Here is a 22,191-nt window from a genome sequence, read left to right as displayed (position 1 = left end):
GGGAGGATCACATTGATAAACTCGGTTATGAGGAGTCTCCCCTTATTTTACTTCACTCTTCAAAGCACCTTTGAAACTAAATGATTAACCGCATAAAAATTAGAAGAAAATTTATATGGGAAGGAAGAGAATTAAAAAACAAAATTTGATGGATTAGAGGGGAAAAAATCTTGACGCCTTAAAACTAGGCGGTCTTGGGGTAATTAGGTTACGAGCTTTAAATCTTTCCTTGTTGTATAAGTGGGTTTGGATGTTAAAAATAGAACCAATGGCTCTCTGGTCAAAATTGGTTTTCTGAGTGCATGGTTTAAGCAGATCTTGGAAACTGTTCCCCGTTAGACCGGGTGCCTCGGGTGTTTGGAAAAATATAGTGAATATAAATTCAGACTTCATGTCTAAAAATCTTATTCTTTATGATCTTTTCAAAAAAGATATTGGTTGTGGGAACCTAACCTCATTCTGGTTTGAAATGTGGGCCATAGACATGCATTTCAAGATAAATTCCTTCTCCTCTTCAGCATTGAATCGTGTAAACAGTGCTTGGTTGCTGGTAGCTTATTTTTACTTGGAATTGGAGTAGTTTGCCTTGCTCTGATGCGAAGTTGGATGAAATGGATGGATGGATGAATGAGGTGACTAGTCTAACGACCTTAAATTATTACTTCTTAAGCAAATGATTAAAAGAAAAATCAAAGGTTATTAGTGAATGATTATTAAATAAAGTTGTAGTTCTCCCGGAGATGATTATGTGGATATAAAGATCATCAAAATCTGAATCTGTACGAGAAGGTTATGGCTATTCGAAAAGTATGGTGCTATCACTAGTACAAAATTGGGCTATATACATGCTAAACACCAGTCATTATAGACATTTTATGACATATTTTTTTTCATTCAATGTGTGAGGAAAGGTTGCGTGATTAATTGTGGTGACTATAACTCATAAAAAACCGTTGCTATACGTAAAAGCCGTCACTATAGGGTGGCAATTTTGTAGTTTTTTCAATCATTTTTTTATGCCCAAATCTATTTTTCGTCACATGTTATTTTGTTTTCATTACTATTGCTGAATATTAGTGACACGTTTTCTTTGTTTGTCATGACTATTGTGTACTTTTAGTCACTCATTTTTTTTTATTTTGTCATGACTATTGATGACTTTTAGTCACATTTTTTCATTTCTCATTATTGTTGTTGACTTTTAGTGACATATTTTTTCTTTAATCATGGCGACTGGTTACTTTCGACCACACAAAATAAATTAAATTGTGACCATAAGTTACTATTAGCCATAGGTTGATACGTTTTTCATGACAATTTTGTACTTTTAGTGACAAATGTTTTGTGTGTCCAAAAGTCATGACCATAAACCCCTTTTAGTCACATGTTTTTTTTTATCAATAGAGAGTTCAACAAAAAAGTAGAATAACTAAAAACCAAATACAATTTCAAATACAATGATAGTAAACATTAATATGAAAAATATCAAATACAAGTTCAACAAAAATGATAATTATCCAATACAAGTACTTGTCCATTGTTCAACCACTTTCTCACATCACCAGGGGTAAAAATATCCAGCATTCAATAATCAACAACATCCACCACACACTACATTTTCATATTCAACCCACTGTTAAACCATGAATATAAAAGATAGAATTTGTAAGTATCACGTTTTAATAGGAAAACTTTGTGAAAGTACAATGTTAAAATACAAAAATCTTGAACGTATGATACTTTAATGACCAAAAAACCATCAAGACTTAATTTGTTTTACAAGTTCTTGCCATTTACCCAACAAGCAACATGTTTTCACCAATTGGTAAGATTTCTCAAAGTACAATATTACAATGTTCAAATAGGAAAATCTAGAATGTATGATAATACAATGACCAAAAAACCATTAGGACTTGATTTCTTTTACAAGTTCTTGCCATTTACACACAACAAGCAACATGTTTTCACCAACCTGGTCGGGCTGAACTTAAGCTTGTATCTTGGCATGCTATTTCTTGCATTTAGCACAAAGAAGAATGAGTAAGGAGCACCTGAGTCTATAGTTTGAATTCAACAACAAGATCTTCTAAAGGAACATATTTTTTTCTTCAAATAACCAATCCATAATCCGAAAATGTCATTATCGTAAACAAAAAAAAAATCATTTTTGACTTTACATGTCATTAACAAAATAAAATCGTAGAATCTCAGACAAGTTGGTCAAATTGCAAAATGAACAAACATGTCGCAAAATGGGATACTCACTAGACACAAATTAATGTTGATGATCATCTAGTGAATTATCAGAAATTAATCTATATTATAATAATATTAATGTAAGGATCATTATAGAGCTCCCATGAGAGATTGCAAAGAAGCTTACAACCGTTTCAGAACCACCATTGTCCAATCTCCTGATTGAGTAATGTTGTTATTAAAACGTCACATGAAAGCAAAGATAAGTGTTATATTGATGAAAACAAAGATTATGGTTAAATTGAAGAACATGAGATGCTTTATGGTTGCATCTTTCCAGATTAAACCAAGAAATAGTATAGCATGTCATTTTTCTATGTTGCCCTCGCCCGTCTTCCTGTCCAATCATCTTATGTTTCTATTTTCTGTATAATCGGACACATGCATAGAGGTAGGGTTTAACCCGACCTTGGTTTCTCTATTGCCCCCTATAATCCACCGATTGAGATGTTATCGTAATCCCACACTCGTCTTGAGCGAAAATCTAGTGTTTAATGAATTCAAAGATGGAAAGAAGGAGATGACATAAAATCCTATATATCCTTGTAAGCATGACAAAGGTACCCTAAATCGTCGATTCTTTCATTTGTTAGCATAGGAGTTTTCAAACCCTAAATCGCCAGCAGTTTTGTACGTGTGAGGTTCCCTTGTGACCAAAGGTATGACTAATTTGTGAGAGAAATCGGAAGAGGAAAAATAAAAATATTAAAAAAAAATAGAGACCACGTGTATAGAAAAAAAAGACAAAGGGGGAGTAGGTAAAAAAAAATCTAGCGGAAAAGGGAAATAAAAATATTTGGTTCTTGGTATGGAGGGAAATTGTGGAAATTTTACTAAAAAGGGAAAATTGAAATTTTTTGGAAGACGGGAAAAATTGAACTCCCTACAAATTGTTTTTACATTTTTCAACATTTAGCTGTCAGCATAAAACACTTATAGTGATGTATGTTATTTATCTTTTATTTTTACAATTTTATACTATTAGATACACATAAAAATTAAATTGTGAGTATAAAATACTTTTAATTACATGTTTTGTTTTTTTAAATGTCATGATAAAATACTTACAGTCACATGTTGTCATTCTTTTATATTCAAAATCATTAATTTTAGACACACATACGAAATAAAACTAGTTTCATAAACCACTTATAGTCACATGTTTTTTTAAAGGACATAATAAAATACTTACAGTCACAATGATCTACCGGGACTATACACTAGTATTTGTCACGTTTTTTTAAGTAAAATAGTGGCGATATATGTGAACATAGATTGCAATAGTGACACTGTTTAGCTAAATATGTGACTAAAACATCACTAGAATTTTATTAATGACCTTTAGTTATGCAATTAACCAAAACCGTAACAACCTTGTTTTCAAAAACCGTGGCCATATCTCATTTTTGTACTAGTGTATTCTGAAAATTAGACAGAAATCGAATAGGTGTGGGGCACCCTTTTAAGAGGCGTGACACGCCCCCCTAAACCTACTTAACTTTTAAGTCGTTAAATAACGAGTTTTTGTATATGTAACTCATTTATGTAGCTAGTTCTTCCAGAGGAAGTTCAATGAGTTCTCTCATGCTCGATTTCCACCCGAAAAACTTTGTAGCTAGATAACCAACAAACAAGTAGTCACTGAAGGATCTTGTATGCTCAAGAATCATATTAAAGTGATATGGCTAATTAACATATGATACTAATGGGTCACACTAACAACAACTTGATATAATTGATTATTTATTAGAAGCTGATTTTAATAAATATTCAATAAACTTTTATAATTAATTAGAAATTATTTATTTCATGGAAATAATAATTTTCATTAGCAACTAACATAATATATCATAATGTATGATTGATTAAGTCATGTACATTATTTTGGACTAGAAAGACTTTATTTGTTTAGCCAAAAGCCAAAGTTTATATTTTGTAAAAGAAGTTTACAAAATATATAAACTTTTGTCTTCTTTTATATCTTATAAAAATAAATAAAAGAAGCATGGCCTTTTGGTTATTTAAATGAAAAGAAAGCATGGCTTAAAGTTATGGGGAACATTAGAGACATGGTAGGTCATAAAGTGCTAAGACCTTATCGGTATTACCTTTGCTTTAAGACAATAACATGAAGGCTTTCATTTTGGTGCATTTTTCATGCAAAAACCATGACCTCTCTCCCTATTTTACTTTCCTCTAGTTTTTGGTTAAAACAAATGACGAACATTTGCATTATTTTGCTCTCTTGAAGTTCATATTGGTTATGAACTTCAAGCTTAAGAGTTAGAAGTTTTGGACTAGCATCTACATCAAGTTGAATCATTATTGGTGTGTCTAAAGTTCATTATTCTTTATCAACTTCCAAGCCTCACAAGAGGACCCAAAGAACTAAAAAGGTTGTTATTTCTTCATCTCTTTTTTGGTTAGTGTTTAAATATTTCTATAACTTGCAAGATGATCCTTGGTGAGTATAAACTTATTTTATGTTATTCGAAATTATCAAGTCTTCCGTTGCGTAAATCTTATGTTTTAGAAACTAATTTTCAATAAAAACCCAACAATTGGTATCAGAACCACCTTGCATGTTTGGTTAGATTTTTTGATTTTTGGAAATCTTAGTTTTTGGAGAATATAGATAACTTGTTTCTGTATAAAAATAAGTCCATACATATTTCTTTGACAACTTTTTAATTGTTATTTTTTTGTGAAAAAAACTTACATACATTTTTTGTCACTTAAAGTTGTCTTTGAAAAAAAAAGGTCTTTTTTATGTTTGTATGTATTTTTGAGTGTATATGTAACATCCATAAAATTCAAGCCAAAATAAAACTTTTTAAAACATTTCAAAACACGTGATTATTACAAAATTGTTTTCAAAATAGTATATTGTCTGAGTATCCCAGAATCAAATCATAAAATCATAAAATGTGAGGAGCGGTACGATCACGCCTTTGCCTTCCCGCGATCATCAGAAGTACCTGAAACAATAATCGATAAATGTAAGCTCGAAGGCTTAGTGAGTTACCCCCAAAATACCAACCTCATATAACCATACTTATATCATATCAACAAATACATAACAACATGCATAATGAGCCTTCAGCCTGACTGGACCGCCTCGCAGGCCTTCAGTCTATCTGGACCGCTCTCCGAGCCTTCGGCACGTCTGGACCGCCTCGTAGGGCCTTCAGCCTATCCGGACCGCTCGTCGGGCCTTCGGTCTTACTATCATACCCTCCTGGGTCTGTAGTCTATCCGGACCGCCCTGGGTATGTTGGCCTTCAGCACAAAAGCAGGACCGCCTCAACCCAAACCCCCAATCAAACAAACATGTGCACATACATATCATACGCTAGCATATATAACAGTCAACCGATCTAACATATCAAATAGCATAGCAACATCCTATAACCAGGATACCGACCTAACCGGTCACTAATATAGCATCATCCTATATACCAGGATACCGACCTAACCAGGTCACTAAGCATAACACCATCCTAACTACCAGGATGTAAATCAATAAGCATATCATGCAATAAACCCGGATACAAATCCAATAAGGCCGACATTGGTGCTTTAGACCCTGTTGATATAGTGAGGAGAATTCACCTCTCAAATGTCGTACTGAAGTGATAAGCTCAGCTCTCGGATCACCAAAATGAACCCCTCCACCTAAAGTTACCACAAAACCCTTTTCATAAATTTCCAGATTACCAAAAATACCCTAGAGGTCAGCTGGTTAACCCTTGGTCAAATTCCACATCCACAGTCAAAGTCAACAGTCCATGTTGACCCAACTCGTCGAGTGCAGTTCACCGACCCGTCGAGTTCTTCCTGGACTCGAGAAGTTGTGAAATCCTAGGTTGACTCGTCGAGTTCCCCTATGACTCGTCGAGTTCATAAGTGTCCAAAGGTTGGGAAAACTCTAGCCGACTTGCCGAGTCATCGACTGACTCGCTGATCCCAAGGCAATCTTCATCGGACTCACCGGGGTGTTCATCCCACTTGTCGAGTTCATGACCATCTTCATACGACTCGCCGAGTCCCTTCAGTCCTTCATCCATACAAATGCTTTTTAAGCCATGCAAAGGCTCCATATTGCAGATCCAAGCTGCTAAGGCATGTTTATCACGTAAAGTTGCAAACTTTACATGCATACATGGCTCTAAATGCTCTAAATGACAAATCTAAGATTATTATGGAGTTTTTCACTCAAGGAAGGCTTCATACATGACCAAGCTTGAAACTTTATGAACCTAGAACCCAAGTAGGGTCTACATCGGAAGTTTCAACTTCAGATCTAGCTCATACTCCACAATATCATCATAATCAAGCCAAAACCAACCCTAAACTTCACCCAAATGAGATCTACAAAGAAATGAGGTAAAGGTGACGACTTGATACCTTCAAATGATGCTAACTGAGGTAGATTTCTGATCCCCACAAGTTCCTTGCTTCTAGCCACTTGTTTCTCCAAGCTTCCCTCACTAAGATTCACCTTCCAAACTTATAACACACAAAATGAGGCACACACACAAATTAGGGTTGGTTTGATTCCCAAAAGACTGCAAGGGGATAAAGGGAGGCTGTTGATCCTTTAAATAGGTGTAAAACCCCGGGATTTAGGGATTCATCTGCCAGCTCCTACTCGTCGAGTCCCTTCTTGGACTCGGCGAGTAGTTCATTAAAGTGCTGTGGATCCGACTAAGCTCCTCCGGTAGCTCTAGCCTGTAAGCCACCATGCCAACCCTGACAATGATCCTGAATGGTCCAATGTAACGGGGACCTAATTTCTCTCTCTTCCTGAAGCGGATCACACCCTTCTAGGGTGAGACCTTCAGGAGAACCATATCACCTACCAGAAATTCTAGCTCAGATCGGTGTCTGTCGGCGTAACTCTTCTGCCGACCCTGAGCGTTCTGCAGTCGCTGTCTAATCTGCTGAATCTTCTCAGTAGTCTGCAAGACTACTTCCGTCCGTCCAATCACCCTGTGTCCAACCTCACCCCAACAAACTGGGGTGCGACATCTCCGTCCATACAACAGCTCGAAAGGTGGGGCACTAATGCTGGAATGATAGCTGTTGTTGTAGGCGAACTCTGCAAGCGGTAGGTGGGAATCCCAACTCCCACCGAAGTCAATGACACACGCCCTCAACATGTCCTCAAGGGTCTGAATGGTCCGCTCGCTCTCACCGTCTGTCTGGGGATGAAATGTTGTGCTGAAGTGCAACCGCGTGCCCAGTTCCTCGTGGAACTTCTGCCAGAAACGGGAGGTAAATCTAACATCCCGGTCGGAGAGAATGGAGACCGGAACCCCATGGCGAGCTACGATCTCACGGACGTACACGTCGGCCAACTTCTCGGCCGATGAACTCTCCCGTATGGCCAAGAAGTGGGCACTCTTGGTCAATCGATCCACGATGACCCAAATGGCATCAAACCCCTTCGCCGTCCTCGGCAGCTTGGTGATAAAGTCCATCGTGATCTGTTCCCATTTCCACATGGGAATCTCCAGGGGCTGCAGTTTGCCATGCGGCCTCTGATACTCTGCCTTGACCATCCTACAAGTCAAGCACCTCTCGACATACCAAGCGATTTATCGCTTCATGCACGGTCACCAGTAGCTCAAACTCAAATCCCGATACATCTTGGTGGCCCCTGGGTGAATAGAGAAGTGAGAATTATGACCCTCCTCCATGACCGTCTGTCTGACCCCACCAGACATCGGAACCCATACCCGACCGCATCGGGTCAACAAACCCCGACTATCCTGCACAAACCGGGCGTTCTCGCCCCTGATCCTCTCCAGTTTCCAGTTCTTTGGCCGCATGCCTTCCACCTGAGCATCTCTGATCAGACTCACAAGCGGAGAATCCACCTCTATCCTCATACATATAGCTGGGGTGGAAGTCCCAGCTGACTTGCGGCACAGAGCGTCCGCCACCACATTCGCTTTACCTGGGTGGTAAAGGATCTCGCAGTCGTAGTCCTTGACTACATCCAGCCACGTGCGCTGTCTCATGTTCAGGTTCGGCTGATCCATGATATGTCTCAAGCTCTTGTGATCCGTGTATATGATACAACGGACCCCATATAGGTAATGTCTCCATATCTTGAGGGCGAAAACCACCGCCCCCAACTCCAGATCATGAGTAGGATACCTCGTCTCATGCGGCTTCAACTGCCGTGATGCATAGGCTATCACCCGTCCCCTCTGCATGAGGACCGCTCCTAATCCCGTGATGGACGCATCGCAGAACACTACAAAATCCTCAACGCCCTTCGGAAGAGTCAAGACTGGAACCTCGCATTGACGCTGTCTAAGGGTCTCAAACGCCCTCTGCTGCTCAGGGCCCCACCAGAAATCCACCCCCTTCCTCGTCAGACGAGTGAGGGGTACTGCAATCTTGGAGAAATACTGTGTGAATCTCCGGTAGTACCCTGTCAATCCCAAAAAGCTCCTGATGTCCGAGGGAGATTTCGGAACCTCCCACTACATAACTGCTTCGATTTTGGCCGGGTCGACCAAAATTCGCTCCTGGTTAACGAGGTGCCCCAGGAACTGGATCTCTCGTAACCAGAACTCGCATTTCGAGAACCTGGCATAAAGTCGTTCTCGCCTCAGAACTCCCAATAACTCTCGTAGATGTTCCTCGTGTTGTTCTCGAGTCTTGGAATACACCAAGATATCATCTATAAACACGATGACCGAGCGATCTAGCATCGGTCTGCAGACCCGATTCATCAGGTCCATGAATACTGCTGGCGCGTTGGTGAGCCAAACGGCATCACCACGAACTCGTAATGACCATAACGAGTCCGAAACGCGGTCTTCTCCAAGTCATCCTCCCTGACCTTGACCTGATGATACCCATACCTCAAGTCTATCTTGGAAAACCATGACACACCCTGCAATTGATCGAAAATATCATGTATCTTCGGGAGTGGATAACGGTTCTTCACCTTTAACTTGTTCAACTCCCGGTAATCAATGCACATCCGGTGCGAACCCTCCTTCTTCCTGACGAAGAGTATCGGTGCTCCCCATGGAGAACTGCTCGGACGAATGAACTGCTTTCCCAGCAGCTCCTGCAGCTGTGATGACAACTCCTGCATCTCTGGTGGTGCAAATCGGTACGACGCCTTGGCGATAGGGGCCGCACCTGGCACTAAGTCGATCCTGAACTCGACCTGCCTCTCCGGAGGCACTCCGGGTAATTCTTCCGGGAACACATGAGTAAACTCTCTAACCACTGGAACTTCTGAAACTGGAGTCTGATCCCTGACCCGTGTATCCACCACATATGCTAAATAACCCGCACACCCGTGCTGAATGTACTGCCGAACCCTGGCAGCCGAACAGACCCTGAACCTACCCTGGTTCCCTCGCCATATACAATCAGTTCTCCCACACTTGGGGTTCGAACTGCCACTCGCTGACCCTCATAATCTATCATGGCACCAAAACGGCTAAGCCAATCCATCCCTACGATCACGCACATCTCCCCCATGGGAATCGGTATCAAATCAATCGGAAAGGACACTCTGAAGATCTCCAACTCGCACCCTCGATAGACCGAAGAAGCAGAAACTCCATGTTCGGTGGCGATAGAGACTCGTAACGGACACTCTAGCTCGCCCACTGGCACACCAAACTCCCTACTGAAAGTCTGAGATACAAAAGACTGACTCACCCCCGAGTCAAATAAAACCAAAGCAGGCAAGGAGTTCACTAAGAACGTACCTAACCACAGGCACAACGGATAAGCATAAAACAGACATAATAAATGACATAAAGGATAGGAACATACCCGCAACCACATCTGGTGCTGCCCTGGCCTCCTCTGCTGTAAGCTGGAAGGCACGCCCCTGAGCCTTCGGAGGCTCTACCCTAACTGGCCTCCCATCAGTAATCCTCAATGTAGTCGGCGCTGGAGCTTGCGTCGGCCTGGCTGCGAGCTGCGGACAGTTGGTCTTCACGTGACCAACCTGATGACAATGATAACATATCCTCATATCTGATGCAGGGGCAGACTGGCGACAATACCTCGCATAGTGCCCCTCCCTACCACACTTGTGGCACCCACTACTCGCTCGACAGGCTCCCGAATGACCCTTGCCGCACTTTCCACAAGTGCGGCCCTGCTGGCCTCCAACCCTAGAATCAGCGGTCTTAGACCGCTTTGGTGCCGGTTGCGCCTGTACCGGAGCCCGACCCTGTTCTCTCAGCTGCAACTCAATCTCAAGCTCCCGCCGCCTGGCGGCCTCCTGTAACTCCAGAAGCGTATCACAAAGCTGCGTTGCCACAAACTGTCGAATATTTGTCTTGAGCATGCTCAGATAATGGGTCATCTGAGCTTGCTCAGAAGCAAACTCCGGGCAGAACATCGCCCTCTTAGTGAACAGACGAGTGATATCCGTCACCGTCTCCCGATCCCGTCTCAACTCCAAAAACTCTTGAGCTAACCGTTCCTGCTCGAATCGAGGAATGTAGCGAGCGCGGAACATATCCCTGAACTGCTCCCAAGTAACAACAGCCCTCTACTCGTCTGAATATGACCTAGTCATCAACCTCCACCAGTCCTTTGCCCCGGACCTCAGCAAGTTCAGGGCACATCTGACCTTCTGGTCAACAGCACATAAGCATGTGAAGAAACATCCCTCCACGTCAGATAGCCACCTCATGGATTTGATGGGTCTTGAGTCCCATCAAAAGTAGGGGGCTTCGTGTTGTCGAAGTCCCGATACTGAAAAGCCCGACCGGCTCCCAACCCTGCCGCCGAAACAGCTGCTGCGGCAGCCGCCTCAGTGAGGGCTGCATAGCGATCATCAAAATACTCCATCATAGCGGTCTTAATAGACCAGAACATCTCCAACAACTCACCCCGGAACAAAGCAGCAACCTCATCATGCAGGATCTCCAGGATCTTGTCATCTATCTCATCTGGCCTCATCTGGCCAATAGTCTCGGGCGTTGTCGGCGCCCCCTGTCTGCCCTCTCCCTCTCCTGTTCCTGATCCCGAACCGGATCCAGTCACAAAGCACCTGGTCATCACCATTCTGAAACATAACACAAGGTATCAGATAATCCATACAAAGAACTGGGAACCAACTCCCGACAAAACCCTAGGGGTTGTGACTTCCTTGCTACGCGTATGGGTCCTGTTCTTTCAGTAGTACGGGCCCATACTACCTTCCACACCTACCCATATTTGTCCCAAGTATCATCACAATGCCCTAACAATGCACATAATCATAGCGAGCACTCAAGCCTCACTGCTAAAGGAAGGATAAATACCTCGCACTCGGCGGACTCATCCTAAACAACCTATCCATCCATGAAACTTCCACCAACCCTGCATCGCTAGTGTATGCTAGCCATACATAACGCTGGAGCCTATAGACTTTCGAATATCCAATCCTACCCTAAGCTCCCAATCAAACAAGAACAGAACATAAGGCCAAATCGAATATTCTCAGGCTATAAGATCTTAATTATGTACGGTCATGATGCATACACTAAGCAACTACAGTAATGATGTCAATTTCATATAAGGAAACCCTAGGCTACCAGGCATCATATAATCAACCAATTCTATCATGTAATTCCTGAAGATCCCTACCTAGTACTAGCATGCGGTTCTAACATATCACAATATCAAATAAGTGTATGGTATTTTGGGGTCTATCCGCGAGCTCCAGCTGATCGTACACTTGCATCCTCCTTTTTATTATTTTGAAAACATTTTAAGAAAATCGTTTTATAACCTTGTCCTCAGTTTGAGACTGGAGACACGCGAGTGTTTCCTCCAATTCACTCAAACCAAGGCTTTGATACCAACTTGTAACATCCATAAAATTCAAGCCAAAATAAAACTTTTTAAAACATTTCAAAACACGTGTTTATTACAAACTTGTTTTCAAAATAGTATATTGTAAGAGTATCCCAGAATCAAATCATAAAATCATAAAATGTGAGGAGCGGTACGATCACGCCTTTGCCTTCCCGCGATCATCAGAAGTACCTGAAACAATAATCGATAAATGTAAGCTCGAAGGCTTAGTGAGTTACCCCCAAAATACCAACCTCATATAACCATACTCATATCATATCAACAAATACAGAACAACATGCATAATGAGCCTTCAGCCTGACTGGACCACCTCGTAGGCCTTCAGTCTATCTGGACCGCTCTCCGAGCCTTCGACACGTCTGTACCTCCTCGCAGGGCCTTCAGCCTATTCGGACCGCTCGCCGGGCATTCAGTCTGACTATCATACCCTCCTGGGTCTTTAGTCTATCTGGACCGCCCTGGGTATGTTGGCCTTCAGCACAAAGCAGGACCGCCTCAACCCAAACCCCCAATCAAACAAACATGTGCACATACATATCATATGCTAGCATATATAACAGTCAACCGATCTAACATATCAAATAGCATAGCAACATCCTATAACCAGGATACCGACCTAATCGGTTACTAATATAGCATCATCCTATATACCAGGATACCAACCTAACCAGGTCACTAAGCATAACACCATCCTAACTACCAGGATGTAAATCAATAAGCATATCATTCAATAAACCCGGATACAAATCCAATAAGGGCTGACATTGGTGCCTTAGACCCTGTTGATATAGTGAGGAGAACTCACCTCTCAAATGTCGTACTGAAGTGATAAGCTCAACTCTAGGATCACCAACACGATCCCCTCCACCTAAAGTTACCACAAAACCCTTTTCATAAATTTCCAGATTACCAAAAATACCCCAGAGGTCAACTGGTCAACCCTTGGTCAAATTCCACATCCACAGTCAAAGTCAACAGTCCATGTTGACCCAACTTGTCGAGTGCAGTTCACCGACCCGTCGAGTTCTTCCTGGACTAGAGAAGTTGTGAAATCCTAGGTTGACTCGTCGAGTTCCCCTATAACTCGTCGAGTTCATACGTGTCCAAAGGTTGGGAAAACTCTATCCGACTCGCCGAGTCATCGACTGACTCGCCGAGCCCAAGGCAATCTTCATCGGACTCGCCGGGTTGTTCATCCCGCTTGTTGAGTTCATGACCATCTTCATACGACTCGCCGAGTCGACTATGCGACTCGCCAAGTCCCTTCAGTCCTTCATCCATACAGATGCTTTTTAAGCCATGCAAAAGCTCCATATTGCAAATCCAAGCTTCTAAGGCATGTTTATCATGTAAAGTTGCAAACTTTACGTGCATACATGGCTAGGATCTAAATGACAAATATAAGATTATTATGGAGTTTTTCACTCAAGGAAGGCTTCATACATGACCAACCTTGAAACTTTATGAACCTAGAACCCAAGAAGGGTCTAGATCTGAAGTTGCAACTTCAGATCTAGCTCATACTCCACAATATCATCATAATCAAGCCAAAACTAACCTTAAACTTCACCCAAATGAGATCTAGAAAGAAACGAGGTAAAGGTGACGACTTGATACCTTCAAATGATGCTAAGTGAGGTAGATTTCTGATCCCCACAAGTTCCTTGCTTCTAGCCAGTTGTTTCTCCAAGCTTCCCCCACTAAGATTTACCTTCCAAACTTATAACACACAAAATGAGGCACACACACGAATTAGGGTTGGTTTGATTCCCAAAAGACTGCAAGGGGGATAAAGGGAGGCTGTTGATCCTTTAAATAGGGTGTAAAACCCCGGGATTTAGGGTTTCATCTGCCAGCTCCTACTCGTCGAGTCCCTTCTTGGACTCGGCGAGTAGTTCATTAAAACGTGTGGACTAACCCGCTGCTACTCGACGAGTAGGGCAAACAACTCGTCGAGTAGCCCTTGAAATCAAGAAACTTTATATTAAATCAATACCTGAAATCGGGGCGCTACAGTATAAACAAGTCATGGACCTTTGTGTTGTTGTTGTTGTTGGTTTATTTATTAAAATGGTTTGTAATATTCTTTTATTCATAAAGTATGTAATAAAGGTAGATAGCTTTTATTCTTGTTATTTTTATGTAATAGATTAGTTTTAGACTAGATTTATATTATAAAATATGTAACAAGATGAAGATGGAGGCCATTTTTGAAGATCAAGAGGATGCCGACAGTTTTATAAGATTTTTATAAAAGTTTATAACTTTTATAAAAGTTTTATAAAATTGTAAAAAAGTAGATTGTGAATGAAAGTGGGAGCCTGTAGTCAAAATGAAGAACAGCTCGAAGATTTTGGTCCATTTGGTACCTTAGTAAAGGACTTGACATTTTTATGTTGGCCCATAAAAGTGTCAATAGAACTTGGCTTGTTTTAGACTATAATGCATGATTGTGTTGTTTATTTTTATGCAAATATTTTATGTGGTTGATAAACTAGATTTTCACAAACTCAAACTAGTTTTTAGACAAAATAAACATCACATGGAGTTTGGTTTTCAATTTTCAAAATGATAACATAAGATGTAACAAGTTATGACTATAAAATAAAAATTGGTTTTATTAAAACGTTAATAATGACAAATTTTGAAATTATAAAATTATAAGTCTAAAATGGTGATTTTATAACCTATTCAAACTCCAAAATACTAATAATAAAAAGAAGTTTTATTAAGTAATAAATAAGGTTCTATATGGCTCAAACTCAAACTTAACATGGGATATTATCGTTAAAATTGAACTGCATCTAAATAGAAAACCGAATTTTATATTTGAACCTTAAATGTAATTTTTTGTAAAATTTAATTGGATGCATGCAATTATCATCATATCATATTTTTTAAAAACTAGAATTATAAAACATATAAAAGACCATTGCAAACCTCAAATCTATGCAATCCATCTTGAAGAACACTTATACATCTCTTGTATGCACTAGTAGGATAAAGGTTACCTAACCACTTAGTGTTATCTTTTGATAGCTTGGGTGTCTTCGCGATTTCTATAACAAAATTATTTGCCGATGACACATGTTTTACAAATTGAATGATTTCATCGGAAATCTTTTGTGATAAAGGTCACCTAAGCAATAGAGTTCCGAGGCATAGATCGGATAAAAAATGTCAAATTAAATTTTATATTCACGATCCAATAAATCTAGTAATTATATAGTAAGATATAATTGATAATCGATATTTATCGGATTGGATTCAAATAAATGGGATAAAGTTCACCTAACCAATTATTGGTTTGCAACTTGGATCCTAGACTTTGATAATTGATATTTTTCGAAACTAAAAGCGTATTATTTATTAAAGAATTTAAATTCTGTTAAAATTTTGTAGTCAAATAATCCATTCTCATTACCATGAAATTTTCATTTTCTTTAATGACTTAATGAAACAATAACATTGATTAGATACAAATTTAATGAATAGGTTCATGTCTTAAGAGACAATCTCGTGAGAGATATGAAATTGTAAACTCTTAATAGTCCTAGTCCTAAACTATTTGATTTGAGCAACTAACCTGTACATGACACCTGGTAAAGGCATCATTGTGATGCTGAAGATGTTTCTAACATCAAACTAGGAATAGTTATTCCTGACTTCCACAAAGTCTTGAATAATTTAGATATATATATATATATATATATATATATATATATATATATATATTTGATGATATAATAGGTTAAGCAATATTCCAATAAATACAGTGATATTTTGTAATAAACTAATTCAAACATTGGAATAATGCAAGGCTAAAAGTGTCATCTTAAGTGATATAGGAGGCCCATGTTTTATGGATTTAACACCTTTAAGCCCAAGAAATCTAATAAGGCACACATAGATGGATCTTGTTTCTTTTGTGGAGAAACTGTACACTGGAAGAGGATCTACTCCATTTATCTGGAAAAAAAGTCTGGACGAGACTAGTACTTCAGGTATCTACTAGATAAAATCATACTTTTTATATAACACTTAGGTACTTGGTACTTAAATGTTAATCTAATATTTTTAAATTGCCTGCCAATATTTACAGAAGAGTAACCAGCTGAGCACAATCAAGTTGGATCTACATTCTCAGAGTTTAGTTTATTAATTATGCTAGGAACATAATATACTTGTAGTATAAAACAATGTTTGTTTTGGAACAATGTATGTTTTAATTTAGCTTGTCTAAATATATGTCTCAGTTATTTTAGTTTATCAATGATTGACTATTTATTTAAATCGTTTTTAATAACAACCACCTTCATATTAGGAAATGATTAAAATTGTTTTTATGAGCTAGATCTCTTAATAAGAATTATAAAGTAAATATCAATGTTTTATAAATAGCAAGTTCTATATGCAAAACACTTTTGATTTAAACATGTTTTATATCAAACTTATTTTTGACATTGTTATATTTATTATATAAATGACATTCACATATTTCAACTCCATGAAAGGGATCTTTGAAGGCAAATAACGTAGTTTATTTGAAATATGTAAATCTTATTTATGTATAAAGGATTCCTAATGATATTATCACTAAGGTGTAGATAAAATATAAATTATTAAGGGACTATACACTATGATGTATGACTTCCTTTCTAATGAATGTCTAAGATTTAGCACAAGATACCAAATCAACTTTATTAACAACTATAGTAGTTTTAATTATACTTTAGATGGTACAGCATGATTTTGAAACCTGTGTTTAAGTTTTTAAATATAAAGTTGTGATACAAATCGGTAAGAACTATCTAAGGCCTTAATGATTATAAAGGATGAATAAAATCCTACTTAATATAATTTATTTTCTTTTTTTGTAGAAATGTCCTTCTTTTATTTCCTTAGGATAATGCCTATAACACTATTGTACCTTGGGTATAAATACCAACTAATAAGTAGATAAAATATTTTCTTTATAAGATTTTGCATGGAAAGGTTCCATCCGTTTCTTATTCAAAATGTTTTATGGATTTGAAGCCTATGTTCGACTAAAGCTTCTAAACCCAAAATCTAATATATATATATATATATATATATATATATATATATATATATATATATATATATATATATATATATATATATATTACTAATTTATAATACATAAGGAGACCAAAGGTTTTAAGACTAATGTCTTAAAAATAAGGAGAATGATTGTTGGCCTTTAGATTTTATTTAAATGGATTAGATTAAAAATTGATAATCCTTTGTGCCTAAAAACCAAGCAATAGAAATGAAATAGTTTTAATATATAAAGGAGTGGTGGATTGCATGTACGTCACACATTTTGAATAACTCTCTCAAAGTCTCTACAAATATCTGGTATGCACCTCTGGTGTATGTAAAGAACCTAATTGAACCATTCACCACTGATGTTTATATAAACCCCAAATCCTCCCACCACTGCCGCTACCATCTCCGACCACTTTCACACTCTCTAGAAACATTAAATCCAGTCACCACTGATGTCAAATTAAATTTTATATTCAGGATCCAATAAGTCTAGTAATTATATAGTAAGATATAATTGATAATCGATATTTATCGGATTGGATTCAAATAATTGGGATAAAGGTCACCTAACCAATTATTGGTTTGCAACTTGGATCCTAGACTTTGATAATTGATGTTTTTGGAAACTAAAAGCGTATTAATTATTAAAGAATTTAAATTTTGTTAAAATTTTGTAGTTAAATAATTCATTCTCATTACCATGAAATTTTCATTTCCTTTAATGACTTAATGAAACAATAACATTGATTAGATACAAATTTAATGAATGGGTTCATGTCTTAAGAGACAATCTCGTGAGAGATATGAAATTGTAAACTCTTAATAGTCCTAGTGTTAACCTATTTGATTTGAGCAGCTAACCTGTACATGACACCTGGTAAAGGCATCATTGTGATGCTGAAGATGTTTCTAACATCAAACTAGGAATAGTTATTCCTGACTTCCACAAAGTCTTGAATAATTTAGATATATATATTTGATGATATAATAGGTTAAGCAATATTCGAATAAATACAGTGATATTTTGTAATAAACTAATTCAAACATTGGAATAATACAAGGCTAAAAGTGTCATCTTGTGTGATATAGGAGGCCCATGTTTTATGGATTTAACACCTTTAAGCCCAAGAAATCCAATAAGGCACACATAGATGGATCTTGTTTCTTTTGTGGAAAAACTGTACACTGGAAGAGGATCTACTCCATTTATCTGGAAAAAAAGTCTAGACGAGACTAGTACTTCAGGTATCTACTAGATAAAATCATACTTTTTATATAACACTTAGGTACTTGGTACTTAAATGTTAATCTAATATTTTTAAATTGCTTGCCAATATTTACAGAAGAGTAACCAGCTGAGCACAATCAAGTTGGATCTACACTCTCAGAGTTTAGTTTATCAATTATGCTAGGAACATAATATACTTGTAGTATAAAACAATGTTTGTTTTGGAACAATGTATGTTTTAATTTAGTTTGTCTAAATATATGTCTCAGTTATTTTAGTTTATCAATGATTGACTATTTATTTAAATCGTTTTTAATAACAACCACCTTCATATTAGGAAATGATTAAAATTGTTTTTTATGAGCTAGATCTCTTAATAAGAATTATAAAGTAAATATCAATGTTTTATAAATAGCAAGTTCTATATGCAAAACACTTTTGATTTAAACATGTTTTATATCAAACTTATTTTTGACATTGTTATATTTATTATATAAATGACATTCACATATTTCAACTCCATGAAAGGGATCTTTGAAGGCAAATAACGTAGTTTATTTAAAATATGTAAATCTCATTTATGTATAAAGGATTCCTAATGATATTATCACTAAGGAGTAGATAAAAAATAAATTATTAAGAGACTATACACTATGATGTATGACTTCCTTTCTAATGAATGTCTAAGATTTAGCACAAGATACCAAATCAACTTTATTAACAACTATAGTAGTTTTAATTATACTTTAGATGGTCAAGCATGATTTTGAAACCTTTGTTTAAGTTTTAAATATAAAATTGTGATCCAAATCGGTAAGAACTATCTAAGGCCTTAATGATTATAAAGGATGAATAAAATCTTACTTAATATAATTTATTTTCTTTTTTGTAGAAATGTCCTTCTTTTATTTCCTTAGGATAATGCCTATAACACTATTGTACCTTGGGTATAAATACCAACTAATAAGTAGATAAAATATTTTCTTTATAAGATTTTGCATGGAAAGGTTCCATCCGTTTCTTATTCAAAATGTTTTATGGAGCCTATGTTCGACTAAAGCTTCTAAACCTAAAATCTAATATATATATATATATATATATATATATATATATATATATATATATATATATATATATATATATATATATTACTAATTTATAATACATAAGGAGACCAAAGGTTTTAAGACTAATGTCTTAAAAACAAGGAGAATGATTGTTGGCCTTTAGTTTTTATTAAAATGGATTAGATTAAAAATTGATAATCCTTTGTGCCTAAAAACCAACCAATAGAATTGAAATAGTTTTAATATATAAAGGAGTGGTGGATTGCATGTACGTCACACATTTTGAATAACTCTCTCAAAGTCTATACAAATATCTGGTATGCACCTCTGGTGTATGTAAAGAACGTAATTGAACCATTCACCACTGATGTTTATATAAACCCCAAATCCTCCCACCACTGCCGCCACCATCTCCGACCACTTTCACACTCTCTAGAAACATTAATTCCAGTCACCACTGATGTTAAATTAAATTTTATATTCAGGATCCAATAAGTCTAGTAATTATATAGTAAGATATAATTGATAATCGATATTTATCGGATTGGATTCAAATAATTGGGATAAAGGTCACCTAACCAATTATTGGTTTGCAACTTGGATCCTAGAGTTTGATAATTGATGTTTTTGGAAACTAAAAGCGTATTAATTATTAAAAAATTTAAATTTTGTTAAAATTTTGTAGTCAAATAATCCATTCTCATTACCATGAAATTTTCATTTCCTTTAATGACTTAATGAAACAATAACATTGATTAGATACAAATTTAATGAATGGGGTCATGTCCTAAGAGACAATCTCGTGAGAGATATGAAATTGTAAACTCTTAATAATCCTAGTCCTAACCTATTTGATTTGAGCAGCTAACCTGTACATGACACCTGGTAAAGGCATCATTGTGATGTTGAAGATGTTTCTAACATCAAACTAGGAATAGTTATTCCTGACTTCCAAAAGTCTTCAATAATTTAGATATATATATATTTGATGATATAATAGGTTAAGCAGTATTCCAATAAATACAGTGATATTTTGTAATAAACTAATTCAAACATTGGAATAATGCAAGGCTAAAAGTGTCATCTTGTGTGATATAGGAGGCCCATGTTTTATGGATTTAACACCTTTAAGCACAAGAAATTCAATAAGGCACACATAGATGGATCTTGTTTCTTTTGTGGAGAAACTGTACACTGGAAGAGGATCTACTCCATTTATCTGGAAAAAAAGTCTAGACGAGACTAGTACTTCAGGTATCTACTAGATAAAATCATACTTTTTATATAACACTTAGGTACTTGGTACTTAAATGTTAATCTAATATTTTTAAATTGCTTGCCAATATTTACAGAAGAGTAACCAACTGAGCACAATCAAGTTGGATCTACACTCTCAGAGTTTAGTTTATTAATTATGCTAGGAACATAATATACTTGTAGTATAAAACAATGTTTGTTTTGGAACAATGTATGTTTTAATTTAGCTTGTCTAAATATATGTCTCAGTTATTTTAGTTTATCAATGATTGACTATTTATTTAAATCGTTTTTAATAACAACCACCTTCATATTAGGAAATGATTAAAATTGTTTTTATGAGCTAGATCTCTTAATAAGAATTATAAAGTAAATATCAATGTTTTATAAATAGCAAGTTCTATATGCAAAACACTTTTGATTTAAACATGTTTTATATCAAACTTATTTTTGACTTTGTTATCTTTATTATATAAATGACATTCACATATTTCAACTCCATGAAAGGGATCTTTGAAGGCAAATAACGTAGTTTATTTGAAATATGTAAATCTCATTTATGTATAAAGGATTCCTAATGATATTATCACTAAGGAGTAGATAAATTTTTTTTTATTATGGGACTATACACTATGATGTATGACTTCCTTTTTAATGAATGTCTAAGATTTAGCACAAGATACCAAATCAACTTTATTAACAACTATAGTAGTTTTAATTATACTTTAGATGGTAAAACATGATTTTGAAACCTTTGTTTAAGTTTTAAATATAAAATTGTGATACAAATCGGTAAGAACTATCTAAGGCCCTAATGATTATCAAGGATGAATAAAATCTTACTTAATATAATTTATTTTCTTTTTTGTAGAAATGTCCTTCTTTTATTTCCTTAGGATAATGCCTATAACACTATTGTACCTTGGGTATAAATACCAACTAATAAGTAGATAAAATATTTTCTTTATAAGATTTTGCATGGAAAGTTTCCATCCGTTTCTTATTCAAAATGTTTTATGGATTTGAAGCCTCTGTTCGACTAAAGCTTCTAAACCTAAAATCTAATATATATATATATATATATATATATATATATATATATATATATATATATATATTACTAATTTATAATACATAAGGAGACCAAAGGTTTTAAGACTAATGTCTTAAAAACAAGGAGAATGATTGTTGGCCTTTAGATTTTATTTAAATGGATTAGATTAAAAATTGATAATCCTTTGTGCCTAAAAACCAACCAATAGAATTGAAATAGTTTTAATATATAAAGGAGTGGTGGATTGTATGTACGTCACACATTTTGAATAACTCTCTCAAAGTCTATACAAATATATGGTATGCACCTCTGGTGTATGTAACGAACCTAATTGAACCATTCACCACTGATGTTTATATAAACCCCAAATCCTCCCACCACTACCGCCACCATCTCCG

Source organism: Lactuca virosa, chromosome 4 (assembly GCF_052849685.1).
Source record: "Lactuca virosa cultivar CGN04683 chromosome 4, Lactuca_virosa_CGN04683_v6, whole genome shotgun sequence".
In the NCBI taxonomy this organism is placed as follows: Eukaryota; Viridiplantae; Streptophyta; class Magnoliopsida; order Asterales; family Asteraceae; genus Lactuca; species Lactuca virosa.
Note: the sequence above shows the minus strand (reverse complement) of the source record.